Consider the following 21,019-nt stretch of genomic DNA (forward strand, 5'->3'; position numbering starts at 1 on the left):
CAGCCCTATCTTGACTCTTTCATCATTATGTTTATTGATGACATTCTGGTGTACTCCCGGAGTCGAGAGGATCATGAGCAGCACCTGAGGACCGTGCTTCAGACCTTGAGAGAAAAGAAGTTGTATGCAAAATTTTCGAAGTGTGAATTCTGGCTAGATTCAGTGGCATTTTTGGGTCATGTAGTATCAAGTGAGGGGATCAAGGTAGATCCGAAGAAGATTAAAGTAGTGCAGAGTTGGCCTAGACCATCCTCAGCTACGGAGATCCGGAGTTTTCTTAGCTTGGCAGGGTATTACCGTCGATTTATAGAGGGTTTCCTGTCTATTGCTGCACCTATGACTAGATTGACCCAGAAAGGTGCTCCGTTCAGGTGGACCGAGGAGTGTGAGGAGAGCTTTAACTATAGCCCCAATGTTAGTATTGCTTGCTGGTTCGGGGTCCTATATGGTGTATTGTGATGCGTCGCACATTAGTCTCGGCGTGGTGTTGATACAGGACGATAGGGTGATTTCCTACGCGTCTAGACAACTGAAGGTGCATGAGATGAACTATCTTGTCCACGACCTCGAGTTAGCAGCTATTGTTCATGCATTGAAGATTTGGCGGCACTACTTGTATGGTGTCTCTTGTGAGGTCTACACCGATCACCGGAGTCTATAATATTTGTTTAAACAGAAGGATCATAACTTGCGGTAGCGGAGATGGTTGGAGCTGCTTAAGGATTATGACATCACCATTCTCTATCATCCCGGGAAGGCCAATGTGGTGGTCGATGCCTTAACTCCCAAGGCAGAGAGTTTAGGCAGTTTAGCATATCTACCAATAGCAGAAAGGTCTTTAGCCTTGGATGTTCAGGCCTTGGCCAACCAGTTTGTTAGATTAGATGTTTTCGAGCCGAGCAGAGTTTTGGCTAGTGTTGTTTCTCAGTGTTCTCTTTGTGATTGTATCAGAGAGCGTCAGTATGATGACCCTCATCTACTTGTCTTTAAGGACACGGTTCAGCACGGTGATGCCAAGGAAGTCTCCATTGTAGATGATGATGTATTACGGATGCAGGGCAGGCTATGTGTGCCCAATGTAGATGGGTTGCGTGAGTTGATTCTCCAGGAAGCTCACAGTTTGCAGTATTCCATTCACCTAGGTGCCGCGAAGATGTATCAGGACCCGAGGCAGCATTATTGGTGGAGGAGAATGAAGAAGGACATAGTGGAATATGTAGCTTGGTGCATAAATTATCAACAGATGAAGTATGAGCATCAGTGACCGGGTAGATTGCTTCAGAAGTTAGAGATTTTAGAGTGGAAATGGGAGTGGATCACTATGAATTTCGTTGTTGGGCTCCCACGGACTCAGAGGAAGTTCGATGCAGTTTGGGTGATAGTGGATAGATTGACCAAATGAGTTTATTTCATTCCTGTGGTTACTACTAACTTGTCGGAACAACTGGCTCAGGTTTACATTCGCGAGATTGTTAGGCTTCATGGCATGCCGGTATCTATCATCTCTGACCGGAGTACGCAGTTTACATCACAGTTCTGGAGAACCGTACATCGTGAGTTGGGTACTCGGGTGGAGTTGAGTACAGCATTTCACCCTCAGATGGACGGACAGTGATTAGAGGATATGCTTCGTGCATGTGTGATGGATTTTGGGGGTACTTGGGATCAGTTCTTGTCATTTGGGGAGTTTGCCTACAACAACAGTTATCAGTCGAGCATTCATATGGCACCGTATGAGGCTTTGAATTGTAGGCGGTGCCGGTCTCCACTGGGTTGGTTCGATCCGGGCGAAGCTAGGCTATTGGTACAGACTTGGTTTAGGATGCTTTGAAAAAGGTTAAATTGATTCAGGATCGACTTCGTACAACCCAGTCCAGGAATAAGAGTTATGCAGATCAGAAGGTTTGTGACGTTGCATTCATGGTTGGGGAGCGGGTCTTGCTCCGGGTTTCGCCCATGAAGGGTAATTGAGCCCTAGGTATATCAGGACTTTTGAGATCCTTAAGAGGGTTGGAGAGGTGGCTTACACACTTGCAGTTCTACCTAGTCTCTCTGCAGTGCATCCAGTGTTCCGTGTTTCCATACTACGAAAGTATCACAACAATCCGTCTCATGTGTTAGATTTCAGCTCAGTCCGGTTGGACAAGGATCTATCTTATGTTGAGGAGCAGGTGGTCATCTTGGACAGGCAGGTTCAAAAGTTGAGGTCGAATAACATTGCTTCAGTGAAGGTTCAGTGGAGGGGTCATCCGGTCGAGGAGGCGACTTGGGAGACCGAGCATGATATGCACAGCCGTTATCCTCATCTTTTCACCACTTCAGGTATGTCTCTATACTCGTTCGAGGACGAATGTTTGTTTTAAGAGGAGGAGGATGTAACGACCCGGCCGGTCGTTTGGTGAGTATTAGCCCTGAACCTCTATTTATTGCAAACTCTATTTCATTTTGTGGTTACGTAACTTGTCGGGAGGTTTGGTTTTTGGTTTCGGAGTGAAGTGGGACACATAGTCCCTAAAATAGAAGTTTAAGTCATAGAAATTGATTGTAGTTTTACTTGTATGAAGACGACTCCGAAATAGAGTTTTGATGGTTCCTATAGCTCCGTATGGTGATTTTGGTCTTAGGAGCGTGTTCAGATGTTGATTTGGAGGTCTGTAGGTCATTTCAGCGTTAATTGGCAAAAGTTGGAAAATTGGATGATTTTCGGAAAGTTTAATCAGGAGTGGAATTTTTTATATCGGGGTCGGATTTCGATTCCGGAAGTTGGAGTAGGTCCGTAATGTCAATTGTGACTTGTATGCAACATTTGAGGTTAATCGGACTTGATTTGATAGGTTTCGGCATCGGATGTGGAAGTTAGAAGTTTATAAGTTCATTAAGCTTGAATTGGGTGTGATTCATGTTTTTAGCATTGTTTGATGTGATTTGAAGGCTCGACTAAGGTCGTGTGATGTTTTAGGACTTCTTTGTATTATCGTTTGAAGTCCCGAGGTCCAAGGGGGTGATTCGAACCTTGTTCGGCGCATTTCGGGACTTGGAAGGAATTCTAAAGTTGCTGGTTATTCGAGTTCTGGTGTCCTTCTACGCATTCGCGATGATCCTCCCGCGTTCGCGTAGAGTAGTCTCAGCTTTGCTGGAATATTACCCTTCTTGTTCGCGAAGTAGATCACGCGTTCGTAAAGGAGCAGGTCCTGGTGCACTGCGATCGCGGATAGTGATTCGCGTTTGCGAAGAGGAAAGGCAGCTTGGGTGGGCTCCTGTGTTTGGTGTACTCGTTCGCGTAATGGGCTTCGCTATTGCGAAGCTGGTGGATCGTTTGAACCGTGTTCATGAGTGGACCCTCGCAATCGCGTAAGAGGGAAATTTGGCCACTAGCTTTTTGTGCTTCGCGAACACGAGGCAATATTCGCGTTCGCGAAGAAGAAATACCTGGGCAGCAGATTAAATTTCAAAATCGAGGGTTTTTCTCTCATTTTCTTTTTGGGACTTTGAGAGCTCGGATTTAGGCGAGGATTTTAGGGATTTTCATAGAAAAAATTTGGGTAAGGATTCTACACTCATTTTTGATTAATACCCATAATCTATCATTAATTTCTTCATTTAATTAAGGATTTGGGTTGAGAAATTAGGGGGGAAATGGTGAAAGTTCTTAGACCGAATATTTGGGATTTGAAAGGCGATTTGAGATCGGATTTGAGTAATTTTGGTATGGGTGAACTCGATATCGAATGGGTATTCGTATTTTGTGACTTTTACATGATTCCGAGACATGGGCCCGAGTCAACTTTTTGGGGCGATTTTTCAATTCGTTGCTAAAGTCTTAGATTTATTATTTAAATTAGTTTCTTATAGTTATATTTATAGTATGTAATTTTTTTGGCTAGATTCGAGCTGATCGGAGTTGTAAAGTCGAGGGAAAGGCATTCTTATTGATTGATTGAGCGAGATTTGAGGTAAGTGACTTGTCTAACCTTGTGTGGGGGAAACTCCCCTTAGGTTTTGGTATTGGGATGGTATTTTTAATACATAAAGGTCGTGTATGCAAGGTGAAGAGTGCGTACTCGGGTTAAATGTTGAAAAACCCGGTTCTTGCTGAGTAGTTTCTTTTAATTCCTTAACGGAGTTGCTCTAGCATGTGTAGTCATCATGTTTTGCCTAATGTCGCATGTGTACGTGTCTTAACTCTTACTTGCAATTATTGCAACATGCTTAGTTGAATTAACTGCTTCTGTGATTTTGTATTCAGTCTTTAACTGTAGGATTCCTTGCTATAAATTCATTGTTCCATAGGTTATGAGTGTGTATTTACTTTTGGGACTATGAGGCGGTACCTCGGGAGCTCCCCTGTTGTGTATTTATTTTTGGGACTACGAGGCGGTACTTCGGGAGCTCCCCTATTACATATTTACTTTTGGGACTATGAAGTGGTACCTCGGGAGCTCCCCTGTTATGTATTTACATTTGGGACTATGAGGCGGTACCTCGGTAGCGCCCATATTGTTTACCTCTATTTGCTGTGTTGTTACCTTTCTGTAATTTCTCATCGTTAAATTCTCAGTAATTTCATTATATTATTATATCTTCTTCCTTGTTTCCTTTTTATTCCATTAGGGACATGACCTGACCTCATCACTACTCTACCGAGGTTAGGCTTGGCACTTACTGGGTACCGTTGTAGTGTACTCATACTACACTTCTGCACATCTTTTTGTGCAGATCCAGGTACTGCTTACCAGACCAGGTACCAGTGAGCTAGACCGTACGTGGAGACTTCAAGGTACATCTGCCAGCGTCCGCAGACCTCGGAGTCCCCCTCTATCTTTATGATGTTATTTTTCTTATTTTTATTAGACTCAGATGCACAGAGACACTTGGCATTTCTCTTTAGAGCTTGTGATTTATTTCTACCGGATTTTGGGAGTTGTAACTATTTTGAATCGCAGTTCTTATTTATTTCAGATGTTGAGGTTGAGTTTTACCTTTACATTCAGTTATTCCGCATAATTGTTAGGCTTACCTAGTCTTAGAGACTAGGTGTCGTCACGACATCCTACGGAGAAAAATTTGGGTCGTGACAATTTGTATCTGACAAAGTTGTTGTATGCAAGAATGAAATGTATGTTGGAAAAGGCTACCTCACAGAGGGCCTTTTCAAACTCAATGTAATGGTTGTTGACAATATTAATAAAATTTCAGCTTCTTCTTATTTATTGGAGTCAAATGATTTATGGCATATTCGTTTAGGACATGTCAATTATAAAACCTTGCAGAAGTTAATTAATTTAGAAGTATTGCCTAAATTCGAGTGTAATAAATCAAAATGTCAAATATGTGTTGAATTTAAGTTTGTAAAACATCCTTATAAGTCTGTTGAAAGGAAGTCAAATCCTTTAGACTTAATTCATACTGACATTTGTGATATGAAGTCGACACCATCTCAAGGTGGGAAAAAGTATTTTATAACTTTTATTGACGATTGTACTCGATATTGTTATGTTTATTTGCTTAATAGTAAAGATGAAGCAATTGAAGCATTTAAGCAATAAAAGAATAAAGTGGACAATCAATTGAATAAAAAGATCAAAATGATTAGAAGTGATAGGGGTGGAGAATATGAATCTCCGTTTGCAAAAATATGTTGGAAATATGGAATTATCCATCAAACTACTACCCCCTACACACCCCAATCCAATGGAATCGCGGAAAGAAAAAATTGGACATTAAAGGAAATAATGAATTCTTTATTAATAAGTTCCGGATTACCGCAGAGGTTATAGGGGGAAGCTATCCTTATAGCTAACTGAATACTCAACAGAGTACCCCCACAGCAAAACGCAATCTGTTCCATATGAAAAATGAAAAGGAAGAAACCCCAACTTGAAATATTTCATTGTCTAGCAAAGGTACAAGTACCTTTACCCAAAAGGGTAAAAATCAGACCAAAAACTGTGGATTGGTTTTTTATTGGATATGCTACAAACAGTAAAGCATGTTGGTTTTTGGTTCATAAATCTGATAATCCCAAAATTCATGTTAATACGGTAATTGAATTAGATAATGTTGAATTCTTTGAAAGCATCTATCCATATAAAACTGAATCTGAGTCGTTATGTGAAAGACCTAAACGACCACAGAAGAACCAAAGGAAAATACTCCAAGTGAAGAAGATCCAAGGCATAGCAAATGTCAAAGAACATCTACTTCATTTGGACTAGATTTTGTGACATTCTTGCTTGAAAATGAGTCTCAAACTTTCAAAGCAGCTATGTCATCTTCTGATTCAGCATTTTGGAAAAAGGCAGTCAATAGTAAGATTCAATCAATTGTGGATAACCATACATGGGAATTGGTTGATCTTCCTCCAGGAAATAAGCCTTTAGGTTCGAAATGGATATTTAAACGAAAAATGAATGCTAATGGCACTATTGACAAATATAAGGCAAGACTTGTTGTCAAAGGTTATAGACAAAAGGAAGGCCTTGATTACTTTGACACCTACTCGCCAGTAACAAGGATAACATCTATTAGGGTGTTAGTGGCACTGGCTACCGTGTATGGTCTTGAAATCCATCAAATGGATGTTAAAATAGCTTTCTTAAATGGAAAATTGGAGGAAGAGATTTAAATGGAACACCCGAGGGTTTTGTGGTTCCGGGTAAAGAAACGAAAGTGTGAAAATTGGTTAAGTCACTTTATGGACTTAAACAAGAACCTAAACAATGGCATGCCAAATTTGACCAAACAATGTTGGCAAGTGGGTTTAAAATCAATGAGTGTGACAAATGTGTTTACATTAAAAACACTCCAGGTCATGAATTCATTGTTTGTTTATATGTTGATGACATGTTGATAATGAGCAAAAATATGGCAAATATAAATGCTACTAAGTGCATGTAGGCTAGCAAATTCGACATGAAAGACTTAGGGGTTGCTGATGTGATCTTAGGAATCAAAATTCACAAGGCTCCACAAGGTCTAGCATTATCATAGTCTCACTACATTGAAAAAGTACTTGACAAGTTCAAGTATCTGGATTTCAAGATTGCCAAGACTCCAATTGACGTTAGTTATGCACTTCAAAAGAATGAAGGTGAAAGTGGCTCACGGCTGGACTATGCAAGAGTATTGGGGAGTTTGATGTATATCATGAATTGTGCACGACCAGATATAGCATGTACTATTAGCAAACTGAGTCGGTTTACAAGCAATCCCAATCAAATACACTGGATGGAAATGAAACGAGTTTTGGGGTATCTGAAACATACCCAAAATTATGCTTTGCATTCTAACAAATATCCCTCCGTGATCGAGGGATATAGTGATGCAAATTGGATCACCGGATCATCTGAAGTTAAATCCACGAGTGGATATATTTTCACAATTGGGGGTGGAGCAGTGTCTTGGAAATCATCCAAACAAACGTGCACCGCCCATTCTATAATGGAATCTGAATTCATAGCTTTAGACAAGGCCGGTGAAGAAATTGAATGGCTCCGGAATTTCTTGGAAGATATTCCATTTTGGCCCAAACCTTTGGCACCTATATGTATACATTGTGATAGTCAAGCAGCAATAGGCATGGCAAGGAGCGCTATGTATAACGAAAAATCTCATCACATTCGACGGAGATACAATACCGTTAGACAACTGCTCTCCAGTGGTGTTATCACTATTGACTACGTAAAGTCAAGAGATAACATGTCAGATCCACTTACAAAAGGCCGAATAGAGAGGCAGTTGAAAGATCATCGAAGGGAATGGGATTAAGGCCTAGGACAAGTCATCATGGCGGTAACTCTACCTAGCAGACTGGAGATCCCGCGAGCTAGGTTCAAAGAGATCAAACAAAGTTATGAATGACGGTTCAACATTGTCAAATAACTCAACCCATTCTCGTGATGAAGACAATGTTCAAAAATAAGGGTAAAGCATTAAGGCTTTTTGATGAGTCAATAAAGCTTAAAGTTTTTTAATGATTTGCTAAGTCTGGCAGGAAATGACCATATAGTGTGTATATAGGATTACACATTTAGAAATCACCTATGTGAGTGTGAAGTGTAAGCCGCTTCAAGGGGAATAAAAGTAAAGTCCCAATCTTTAAGCACTCATGAAATCAGGCGATGTTCATGTCTAAAACGAATACAACCATGAGAACCATAGATGGTTAAGGGTTGATTGTGTGACTTATGTTGTCTAGGTATACAACAAAGCTCGAAGGTTCAAAGATATCAAATCTACCGATTGACCGAGTATATCCGATATAAGTTCACTACGGAAAATTTAAAGGGGAACCTACTTATCCAAATGCAATTAATCCTTGCATGTAAATCACACACTCGTCCGTGCATTCCTTTGTCTTATAGCCATTCCCCATTCATGTGGGGGATTATTGGGATTAAAATATTGGTGAATGGGAAATGTAGGAAAAAAAGTGGAGGAAAAATGAGCTCCCTTTTGCTTTGGAAAAAGCAAGTGTCCCCCATTGGCGGTGGAAAGAAAAATGAATGTGCTTATATTGAGAAAGTACTTCTCTTGGTGTTAAATAGTTTGGAAAATAAGTAAGCCTCGTGTTGTCGTCGTTGTCATCGTTGGCTTCGACTTTGGATTCAGATCGATTGATTGATTAATTTTTTTGGACAAAGTTTCTTTCAATTATTTAATTAATTTATTAAATTAATTAATGACCCAGAATAAAACAGGACCCACGACGCGACCTGGTCCGTTTCTTTCCCGGATTATTTTAAATTCTCTTTCTCGGAACATTTCAAACGGAAAATGTTCCCACCTATTCCAACAGCCATGGCTGTTTCTAAAAGGTTGCAAACCTTTTCAGAAACAGTGCCAGAAAATGGCTATAAATATGCCTTGATCCCAGAATCTTTCCTTATGAAATTTTCTGATCTTCTTCTTCTTCTGCACAAAATTTTCCAGTGTGTTTTACAACCATTGAGTGGTTCGCAGTTCATAAGAGTTTTTGGTACCAATATACTGGTGAGATAAATCATTCTATCCTGGGAGAATAATATTCCATCACCTCGGGCACTTGAGGGGAATAATTTCTGTCACGACCCAAAAACGACCGTCGTGATGGCGCCTATCATGGAACTAGGCAAGCCACAACTCGACAATTTCAACATAGTAAAACACTCTTTTAGAAATAATAGCGGAACAATTTATATTAAAGAAAAGCCATTTTAAAATAGAATTTAACCAAAATACGGTACAATCCATCCCAAAACGGGGGGTGTCATCGAGTACATGAGCATCTAAAACCAGAATACAGTCCACAACAGTATCTAGAGAATAAAACTAAAAGTGCAGATAGAATAAGGAAGGGAAATCAAGGCCCGTGAACGCCATGCAGCTACCTCGATAGTTCCCGAACTCTGATGCTTTAATCAGCAGCAGCCGCCGTGACCAGGAATGCTTGGATCTGCACACAAGGTGCAGGGAGTAACGTGAGTACATCCAACTCAGTAAGTAACAAGTCCAAACTTTAGACTGAAAGGTAGTGACGAACTCAACTGGTACAGATAAAATAGAAATAACTGTGCAGAAACGTAGGCATGCTCTCAAATCACATAGGCAACTCAAACAGTAAAGTAAAGCAGATCTGAACAGTGTAATGAATATAAATTTGTTATCTCTACATGCCAATGCACATACTGTAAGTGATGCACCATGCTGATAGTCTCAAGTGCTCACACTCTCAATATCTCAACCACCCGGTACTGTATATAGCCCATACGGCCCAGGGAAGATCCATCCCAGAATATATATAACACTGACCATAGGTCACCCAATACCAAGGAAAGGCCAATCCAGCCCTGTAGAGAAGATCCATCTCCAGGTATCAAGTACTTTGGACAAGATCCATGTCCAGGGAAGATCCATCCCTCAATAATATCAATCGCACTCACTGGGGGTGTGTTACAGACTCCGGAGGGGCTCCTACAGCCCAAGTGCTATCATAAAATCAATATAACCGCTGCTTCGTGCAGCCCGATCCCATAACTGTCACTCATAATCAGGCTCTCAGCCTCACTCAGTCATCAATCTCTCCAGTCTCACTCACGGGCTCACAATATCATGAAAACTAGACCGAAACAATGATACGATGTATCAGTAAAACAACTGAGACTGTGATATGATATGAAATGCATGAACATGACTGAGTATATAATATCAATGAAATCAGTGAGATGACAGCAAGAAATGACTATTAGGGGTCCCAACAGTACCGGCATGAAGCCTAAACATGATATCTAGCATGATTGACAGCTCAATTACTTTATCACAAGATGAAAACACGGATATCAACAAAATAGAGTCACTATACAGTGCCATGGAATCAACCAACCCACAATTCTCACGGTGCACTCTCGCACGCCCGTCACTTGGCATGTGCGTCACCTCAATACCAATCGTAAAGCACATAGTTCGGGGTTTCGAACCCTCAAAACGAAGTTTGAAAGTGTTACTTACCTCAGCTACACCAAATCCTACTCTGAAATACCTTTGCCCCTCGAATCGGTCTCCAAATGCCCTGAATCTAGCCACAAGCAGTACGAGATAATTAATATAGCCTAAAGGGATCAATTCCACGAGAAAACTACTAAATTATAGCCAAAAATCCGAAATCGGCTCAACCCGGCCCCCAGGCCCACGCCTAGAAATCCGACCAAAGTCATAAAACCCGAAAGCTCATTCACTCACGAGTCTAACCATACAAAATTTATCAAAATCCGATACCATTTGGTCATCCAAATCCCCAAAATCCACTCTCCAATTCTCAAGCCCTAAACCCCCAAATTTCACTTCAAAATCTCACTAATTAGGTGGGAAAATCAGTGGAGAAACAAGTTTTATGATCCAAAATAAGTATAAGAATCTTACCTCAATAATCACCTCAAAAATCTTCTCCAAAATCTCCTAAGTCTGAGTCCAAAATGTTGAAATAAGACTAAAATTGCGAACCCTTGCTTTTAAACCTTCTGCCCAGGCTTTTCGCATCTGCGGACCTATTGTCGCACCTGCGACGCCGCACCTATAGAATTTCCCTCGCAGGTGCGGAAATAACTTAAGGGGCTGGGTCCACATCTGCGAGCAAGGGGCCACACCTGCGCGCCGCTCCTGCGACCAAGAGACCGCACCTGTGACCCTCACCGCTCCTGTGCACAGACCAACTGCAGAAGCGAGGCCGCATCTGCGCAATTACCTCTGCATCTGCGAACCCAGCTTGGGCTGCGAAATTTCGCATCTGCACTTCTTCATCCGCACGTGCGAGTATGCACCTGCGGTCTCCCCACCGCAGGTGCGAAACCACCAAATATCAGAAAGCTTCAGCCATTTGCCTAAGTCCAAATTCAAATCGTTAAGCATCTGAAACACACCCGAGGCCCCCGGGACCTCAACAAAATATACCAACAAGTCCTAAAATACCATACGAACTTAGTCAGGCTCTCAAAACATGTCAAACAATAACAAAAACACGAATCACCCTCCAATCCAAACTTAATGAACTTCAAAATTTCCAAATTCCACAAACGACGCCGAAACCTATCTAACCATGTTCGATTGACATCAAATTTTGCACACAAATCATATCCAGCATTACGGACCTACTCCAACTTTCGAAATCGGAATCCGACCCCGATATCAAAAAGTCAACCCCCCTCCCCGGTCAAACATCCCAAAAATTCGACTTTCGCCATTTCAAGCCTAAATTAGCTACAGACCTCAAATTCACAGTTCGGATATGCTCCTAAGTCCAAAATCACCCAATGGAGCTAAGGGAACCGACAGAACTCCATTCTGGAGTTGTCTTCACACAGTTCCAACTACGGTCAAAATCGTAAGACTTAAACTTCCGTTTTAGGGATTACGTGTCCCAAAACACTCTGAAACCAACAACAAGACCTCCCAGCACGTCACATAAGCTGAAATATACACGGGGAAAGCAGAAAATAGGGGATCGGGCTATTACTCTCAAAACGACCGGCCGGGTCATTACAATTTTCTTAAGGACACACTGTGCATTCAATGGGCTCGATTTATTCCGAAATTATTTTCAGATATTATTTTGACATTCTGTTGCTGCTAACTTTCTGTTTCTGTTTTTTGTTTCAGAAAATTTATTGTTTCATTATTCATTATAGTAATACAAATTGGCTAACATCGTCCGTTGAATGCAACAAATATGGCCAGGATAATTATCTAAACATATTACTAAATATACAATGTTGTCATTTCATTACTTAACTCTAAAAGTTAAGCATATTGACTTTTCATAAAATAAATATACATTCTACTTGAGATGCATGAATTCATATTTATATTGTTTAGTCAGAATTATTTTAAGTAATGTAATGAATACAAAATTTCACGATGGTCATTATCTATTATAAAATATTTTTGTTTGATTACTCTTTAAGAAATTCCTTTAGTGTTGAAGGGCATAAAACTTTGACGAAATTGCTTTTATAAGTAATATAAAAATAATAATAGATAAAAAAAGTAAATATTTATTTTGACAATGTTTATGTCTTATTATTTGCGAATATAAGTGTTAGATCAAATATAAGTCCTACAACTATCAAGTTACAAAATTAATGTGCCAAGTATTATCTATCAATCTTTCTTTTTACCAATATAATTTAAGAATTAATATCCTCGGTTGAATAATTTTTCACTTGATATTAGAAATAATACAAGATGGAGTTCCTTCGTCTTGCACAAAGCTCCTTCATGGATCAATATTTTTACTTATTATTTCCAAAAATTTGTTTATTTTAACTTAATATTTTAAAGAGCAGTTTGCTTTCTTGGAGTCTCCCTGGCCATGCGATGAAATTATAAAAAATTAAGAGATGGATATACCTATTAAAGGAGGCAGAACTTGTAGAATTTCTTATACCTATTAAAAAAACACAGAAACCTTACATACTTTTAGGTGACAAAATCATATTCTCATATTAAAGCAACGATAAGTCCTTTTTTCATAAGTGATATGAATCTTGAAAATCATATTTTACAGTAAAAAATTCCTTATTAGCGGCTAAGTCGTACTTTCTCTTTTAAAAAAGCATCAATAAAAAATGTGCTCCTTCAGAAATCAAACTCATAAAAATAGTAGAGTAAAAGATTTTGACAACTAAAAATCGTGATCAGCTCCATACCATTAAAAGTGTCTTTGCCTGTTTCCATCCAAGTGCACTTCCGATATTAGCTACAAATATTTAGCTAGAACCAAAGACACAAAGAAAAAGAAATTAAACGCAAAACTTACATCTTCATAGACAAAAAAATAATATTTTGTCATATTAATTTGTCCGTGTGCTGTCTTTCAACAAATTACAAACAATCGTCTCTTCTAAAATTTTGCACATAAAACTTACGAAAAATATATTTATCTACATGTTTGTGTTCACATACACCCAATACATATTTTTATATATAATTAAATTTAGACAAATCGACCCAACCCGCCTTCAACATAGAAAGGAAGCAGAGAGTCTTGCCAATATATAATATGTAGCCACACATATTTATATTCGCGTACATTCGATATAAAAAATTGAAATATAAATAAGTATGAAGCAAAACCACTCAATCAAACACAACTGCTAGATAAGGAAGCATTGTAACATTGCAGAGAGTGAAAATATTACCAAAGCTTGAACAATTCCTTTGTACTCCTTTTTTTTTTTCTCCCTTAAATTCAGCCGCCACTTTTTTTCTTTTTAGAGAAAAAGCACTGTAACATTGCAGAAAGTGAAAATATTACCAAAGCTTGAACAACTCCTTTGTACTCCTTTTTTTTTTCCCTTAAATTCAGCCGCCACCTTTTTTCTTGCTAACCTAAAAAATAATCTAATACAAATTTCTTTGACTACGATGCTAAAAACGTTTTATAACCATATGAATAATGCGAATCCTAATAGTAAACAACTACCCAATAGTAAACAACTACCCAGGCTCGCGAACGCAATTGCCAGGGGACAGACCATCGCGAACGCGTACAACCCCTCACGAACGCGAAGGTCACTACACTTCGTGATAGCGTCAGGCCAAGAAGGGCTGACGCCTAGTGACTTAAATGTCCCAAAGATAGGATTTCCTTCATTTTTCACCATCTTCACAATAGAGCTCAGCCTAAAGGCGGTTTTGAAGAGGAATTTTATCCCCAATTCATAGGTTAGTATATTTTAACTCGTTTTCTTCCATTTCCATCAACACCCATTAACTTCTAACCTTAATCTATGTTCTTTCATGGTAGAAAATTAGGAATTTGGGTAGAATTGGAGGTTCTTTGTAAAATTGAGATTTAGACCTCAAATTGAGGTTGAATTTCGAAACTAATCACAAAATCGGCCCCGTAGGTGAATGGATAATTTGGTTTTAGTCCGAATCTCGGGTTTTGACCAAGCGAGCCCAAGATTGACTTTTGTTGACTTTTTGAAAAAGTATAAATATCTTTGCTTTATATTGTAATTAATTTCTCTAGTGTTGTTTGATGATATTAAGTCGATTTTGGTTAGATTCGATTGGTGTGGAGGCAAAATTTAGAGAAAAGGCCCCGGTTGAGCTTTGACTTGATTGCGGAGTGAGGTAAGTATTGGGTTTAACCTTAATTTGAGGGAATGAGGTATACTTGAACTATATGTTATGTGAATTACGTGTGTAACGCCGAGGTGACGAGTGTATATATGCCGTCAAAATAATTATTTCCATGCTTTCTCATATTTCATGAGTGTCTTATTCCATGTCTTAACTGTTACATGTATTAATTACTTTCTATGCTGTAATTTATTACTTAGTCATTAATTATTCTTGTATTGGAATATTTCGTCCCTTCCATGACCCCGTGATTAATTGCTACTTGCTTTAATTGTTTTACTTGTACTCCTTAATTGTCACGTACTTGACTTGTCTTGTTGCTATTGTATTATTCGTAGCATTCCTTTTATTTGTACATGGTTCCTTTATTGGTTTTGTCACGACCCAATTTCCCCTCCGTGTGACGTCGTGACGGCACCTAGTCTCTACAACTAGGTAAGCCTAATATTTTGCGGCATAATGAAATAAAAATATAAATTTAACTAACTATTTAAAAATACACAATAAATCTCAAAATTCGGAACATCGTGAATCACAAACTACAAAAGGAAAAATTTAGTGTCTCTATACATCAGAATCTAACAAGGAAAAATACAGAGGATAATCGACATGAGAAAGAGTAGAAGGGGACTCCGAGGTCTGCGGACGCGACAGATATACCTTGAAGTCTCCAAAGCTGTCCCGGCTTACTAATAGTGCGGCTGATAAGGTGCACCTGGATCTGCACACAAAAAAATATGTGCAGAGAGTAGCATGAGTACACCACAATCGGTACCTAGTAAGTGCCAAGCCTAACCTCGGTCGAGTAGTGACGAGGTCAGGTCAGGGCCCTACTGGTAAATATATAATAAAACAATATAGAGTGTAATACCGCAATAAAATAAAGGCTGAAATTTAACAATAATGAAATCATAGAAGGTAACAACTCAATACACAGAAACACAATAGGGGATCTCTCGAGATACCGTCTCGTAGTCCCAAACATAAATGTGCAGGGGGATCTCCCGGAATACCATTTCGTAGTCCCAAAGTAAATATGCAAGACAGAGGCATCTCCCAGAATACCATTCCATAGTCCCAAAGTAAATATGCAGCGCGAACGATAGAAATACAACTACATCACAACATTCTTACAATTTAGACTAAGTACCGGTCAGAGAAGAAGAAGGAAATTCACTAAGCATGCTGCACAAAATTCACATGAACAATTAAGACACATAAACATATTATATTAGACTAAACATGATAGCTACACATATTGGAATAACTCAATTAAGAATGAAAATAGATTTGTACTCATTAAAATGGTATAACTCAAAATAACAGGAAAACATGTTGCTGCTCAGTAAGAAAATCAGTTTTTACCACAACTAACCCGTGTATGTACTCGTCACCTCACGTACATGGCGCTCACATATCACAATAGTTCCAAATCTTAAGGGGATTTCCCCCACACAAAGTTAGGCAAGTCACTTACCTCGAACCAAACTCAATCAATCAGTCACAATGCCTTTCCCACGAATATCCGGCTCTGAATGGCCCAAATCTAAACAAAAGCAATTACATATCATAAATACAACCATAATAGACTCATCTAATTAATGAAATCAATACTTTAATAAAAATTCCGAAATTAACTCAAAAATTGCCCGTGGGGCCCACATCTCGAAATCGGGTAAAAGTCACAAAATACAAATGCTCATTCAGTCACGAGTCTAACCATATAAAAACTACTCAAATCCAACCACAAATCCCCTTTCAAAACTCGAAATCTTTGTTGAAGAAGTTCTTCCAAAGTTTTCCCAATTTCAACCCCAAAATTCGAAATTAAATGATGAAATCAACCTTAGATTAGTGGAATATAACCATAAAGGAGTTAGGAATCATTACCCAAAAACATCCTCCGAAAATCTCTCAAAATTCCGCCTTCTACCGAGCTCTCAATCAAATTTTTGTGTTATGAACTCAACCCTTGTTTTTGAACCTTAAATTCTGCCCAGGTGCGTTCTTCTTCGCGAACGCGACATCACGATCGCGAACGCGATGAACAATCTTCCACTGGCCCAAAATTTCTCCTTCTCAAATGCGAGGGGACTCTCACAAACGTGTACCTTCCACTGACGGACCCTTCGCGAATGCGTAGGCTTAATGCCCGAAGCTCCTTCTGCCCCGTTCCTCTACGCGAACACGAGGACCATATCGCGAATGCGTAGGCTTAAGATCCCACACCTTCACAAACGTGGGTACAACATCGCCAACGCGAAGAACAACTTAGCTTCCTTTCCCAGATGCTCTACGCGATTGCGAGGCACCTCTCGCGAACGCGATGAAGTATATTTCTGCAATAAAACACCAGAAATCTGCTACTTCTCTAAGTCCAAAAATGACCCGTTGAGCATCCGAAACGCACCCGAGGCTCCCAGGACCTCAACCCAAAACACCAACAGGTCCTAAAACATCAAACAAACTTAGTCGAGCCCTCAAATCACATCAAACAATGCTAAAATCACGAATCACCCTCCAATTCAAACTTAAAGAACTTGAAACTTCAAAATTCTACAACTGATACTGAAACCTATCAAACCACGTCCGATTGACCCCAAATTATGCACACAAATCATATTGAATATTACAAACCCACTCCAACTTCCGGAAATGGAATCCGACCCCGATATCAAAATTTCTACTACCGGTCCAAAACTGCAAAAAATTCAACTTTCGGTAATTCAAGCCTAAATAAGATACGGACCTCCAAAACACAATTCAGACACGCCCCTAAGTCCAAAATTACCTAACAGGGCTAACAGAACCGACAGAACTCCATTCCGGAGTCGTCTTCGCACAGTTTCGACTATGGTCAAAATTCTAAGACTTAAGCTCCCGTTTTAGGGACTAAGTGTCCCAAAACACTCTAAAAACTAAAATGAACCCTCCCGACAAGTCACAACAACAAAAATAAATATGGGAGAAGTAGTAAATAAGGGATCGGGACTATTACTCTCAAAACGACCGCCCGGGTCGTTACATCCTTCCCCTCTAAAAATAATCATTTGTCCTCGAACGAGCATAAATACATACCTGAAGTGGTGAAAAGGTGAGGGTAACAGATGCGCATAACATGCTCGGTTTCCCAAGTCGCCTCCTCGACCGACTGTCCCCTCCATTGAACCTTCACAGAAGCAATGTTCTTTGATCTTAGCTTTCTGACCTGCCTGTTTAAAATAGCCACTGGCTCCTCAACTTAAGATAGACCCTTGTCCAACTAGACTGAGCTGAAATCCAACACATGAGACGGATCGCCATGATACTTCCGGAGCATAGAAACATAGAATACCGGATGAACTCTTGCTAGAGTGGGAGGCAGGGCAAGCTTATAAGCAACCTCCCCAACTCGCCGCAACACCTCAAATGGACCAATGAACCTTGGGCTCAGCTTGCCCTTCTTTCCAAACCTCATAATGCCCTTCATAGGCGAAACCCAGAGCAAGACTCGCTCTCCAATCATGAATGCCACATCGCGAACCTTTCGATCCGCATAACTCTTCTATTTGGACTGGGCTGTGCGAAGTCTATCCTGAATCACCGTCACCTTTTCCAAGGCATCCTGAACCAAGTCTGTACCCAATAATCTGGCCTCGCCGGGCTCGAACCAACCCATTAGGAACCGACACCGCCTACCGTACAGAGCCTCATACGGTTCCATCTGAATGCTGGACTATGATGACCCAAAATGTCATCTTTAAATTTAATAAGTAATTCTGTGTTCTAAAACCTCAAAAAGTACCATTTATCATTTCTTGACTTGCGTGCACAGTCCGTACAATTTTTCGAAAAGTTTTCGTGTGAAAAATGGATTAAAATGTGAAAATGAGCCTTAACACTCAACTGAGTTGACTTTGGTCAACATTTTGAGAAAACGGACCCGGATCAGTATTTTGACAGTTCCGGTAGCTCCATATCATGATATGGGACTTGGGCGTATGCCCAGAATTTAATTTGGAGGTCCCTAGCTCAAGTTATGACCATTTAACTGAAACTAGTAATTTAAAGGATAAAGATTTTCAAGTTTGACCACGGGGTTGACTTTTTGATATCGGAGCCGGAATTCGATTCTGGAAATTTGAACAGATCCGTTATGTCATTTATGACTTGTGTGCCAAATTTGAAGTCATTCCAGATTCATTTAATATGTTTTGGCACGAGATTTGCAAATTTAAAGTTTAAAACTCAAAGTTCGAATTGGGGCGTGAATTGTAATTTCTGTATCAGTATTGTTTGACATGATTTTAGACCCCGAGTCAGTCCGTATTATGTTACGGGACTTGTTGGTATATTCGGACGGGGTCCCGAGTACCCCGAGTGTGATTCGAATCGAAATCAGAACAAGAATTGGACTTAAGCAAAATCTGAAATTTTGGGTTCTGGTGTAATCGCACCTGCGGATTTTTGACCACAGGTGCTAGCTCGCAGAAGCGAGCCTTCCATCGCAGATGCGGGACTGAGCTGGCCTGGGGTTTTCACAGGTGCAGCCTTTTTGCGTAGATGCGGATGTTGCAGGTGTGATAGGGGTGTCCGCAGATACGGAACTTCACCTGGCAGCGTGGCATCGCAAATGCGAGTCTGCAAATGCGAAAATTTTATATGCAGATGCGAAATGACTAGGCAGAGCCCATAAATTCGGAAGTCGCCATTTTTACTCATTTTTTAGTTTTAAGTCTCGGATTTGGGCAATTTCTAGGGGGATTTTTACGACTTTGAATTGGGTAAGTGTTCTTTAACCAAAAGTGATTATATTTCACAAATCCCTGTCTATATTCATCATTTATTTCGGATTAATATGGGAGAAATTGGAATTTTTGTAAAACTTTTCAAAAACGAAAAATTAAAATTTGAAGGTCCATTTGATATCGGAATTGGACAGATTTGGTATGGTTGAACTCGTATCGGAACGGGTGTTCGGATTTCGTGAGTTTTTCCGAAATTTGAGACGTGGGTCCCACTGCCGAATATTTTAATGAATTTCGGATTTTTATCTGCAAAATTTGTAAATTCATATGGAATTAATTCCTATGATTCGTATTGAATATATCAAATTATTTGTGAATAGATTTGAAGCTTTCGGAGGCAAATTTAAAAGGAAAAGCTGTGGTTGAATAATTGATTGGAATTTGCAAAGCGAGGTAAATGTCGGGGTTGACCTTGACTTGAGGGAAAAAAACCCTTAAATTATTTGTTATGTGAATTGCATGTGAACGACGTATAGGTGAGGTGACGAGTGTCTATGCTTCGTTAAATTAATTGTTTGCCTGCTTACTTGAAAAATCATTATTTTTAATCATAAATTAATTATTATAATAATTGTTTCTCTCTTATTCTTTGCCAAATATTAATTCTTGACTTCGTGCATTAATTTTTTCGTGCTATTTGAATTATGTGTTTTAATTTTAAACTGCCTATTTTCTCCCTGATCTCTATAATAATTTCCTATTTGTCATTGTTTGTTTCATGATTAAATCATAATTATTGTATTCTTGTTGTATTATGATTTTATATTAATTATTGCATTTATTGGGGAAATTTCTTCTATAAGAATTGATTGAAATGGAAATATTAGGATCGGGTTGCACGCCGCAACAGACTTATTAAAAGTTAATATTGGAGGATCGGGTTGCACGCCGCAACAGACTTATTAAAAAGTTAATATTTGAGGATCAGGTTGCACGCCGCAACAGACTTATTAAAAGTCTATATATATACTTGATTGAAATAAATATATGACAGACTTGATTAAAAGGAAAATATTGGGAGAGCGGGTTGCACGCTGCAATAGAATTGGTTGAAATAATAATGGATTATGACTGTTGGGTTGGCTTCAATTATGATAAATGAGTTACCTGATTTATTTCTATTATTTGTGATTGTTATTAATATTGCGTACAGGTTAATGTAAGTGAACCGCCTTAACCTCTTCACTACTTCGTCCAAGTTAGGCTCTGCACTTACCAATACATGGGGTCAGTTGTACTAATACTACACTGTGCACTTTTTGTGCATATTTTGGAGTTGGTCCCAGCGGTGTACCATAGACTTGCTCGGATTTCAGCTACCAGAGGAGACTTAAGGTAAAACTGCATGGCGTCCGCAGTTCTGAAGTCCCCGTCTATTTTACTTTAGCTGTGTGTTTATTTCCAGACATCTTTATTGTATTCAGACCATTATTTGTATTTATTCTAGAAGCTCGTGCACTTGTGACATCAATTCTGGGATGGTATTTAGACACCGTTATTTTTATGGATTCAAAATTTGCTTCCGCATTTGTTTATTTGATTATTAATAATTTATATATTGTTTAAAAATTGGTTAATATCATTCTAACGTTGGCTTGCCTAGCAAGTTAAAT

Source organism: Nicotiana tabacum, chromosome 23 (genome assembly GCF_000715075.1).
Source record: "Nicotiana tabacum cultivar K326 chromosome 23, ASM71507v2, whole genome shotgun sequence".
In the NCBI taxonomy this organism is placed as follows: Eukaryota; Viridiplantae; Streptophyta; class Magnoliopsida; order Solanales; family Solanaceae; genus Nicotiana; species Nicotiana tabacum.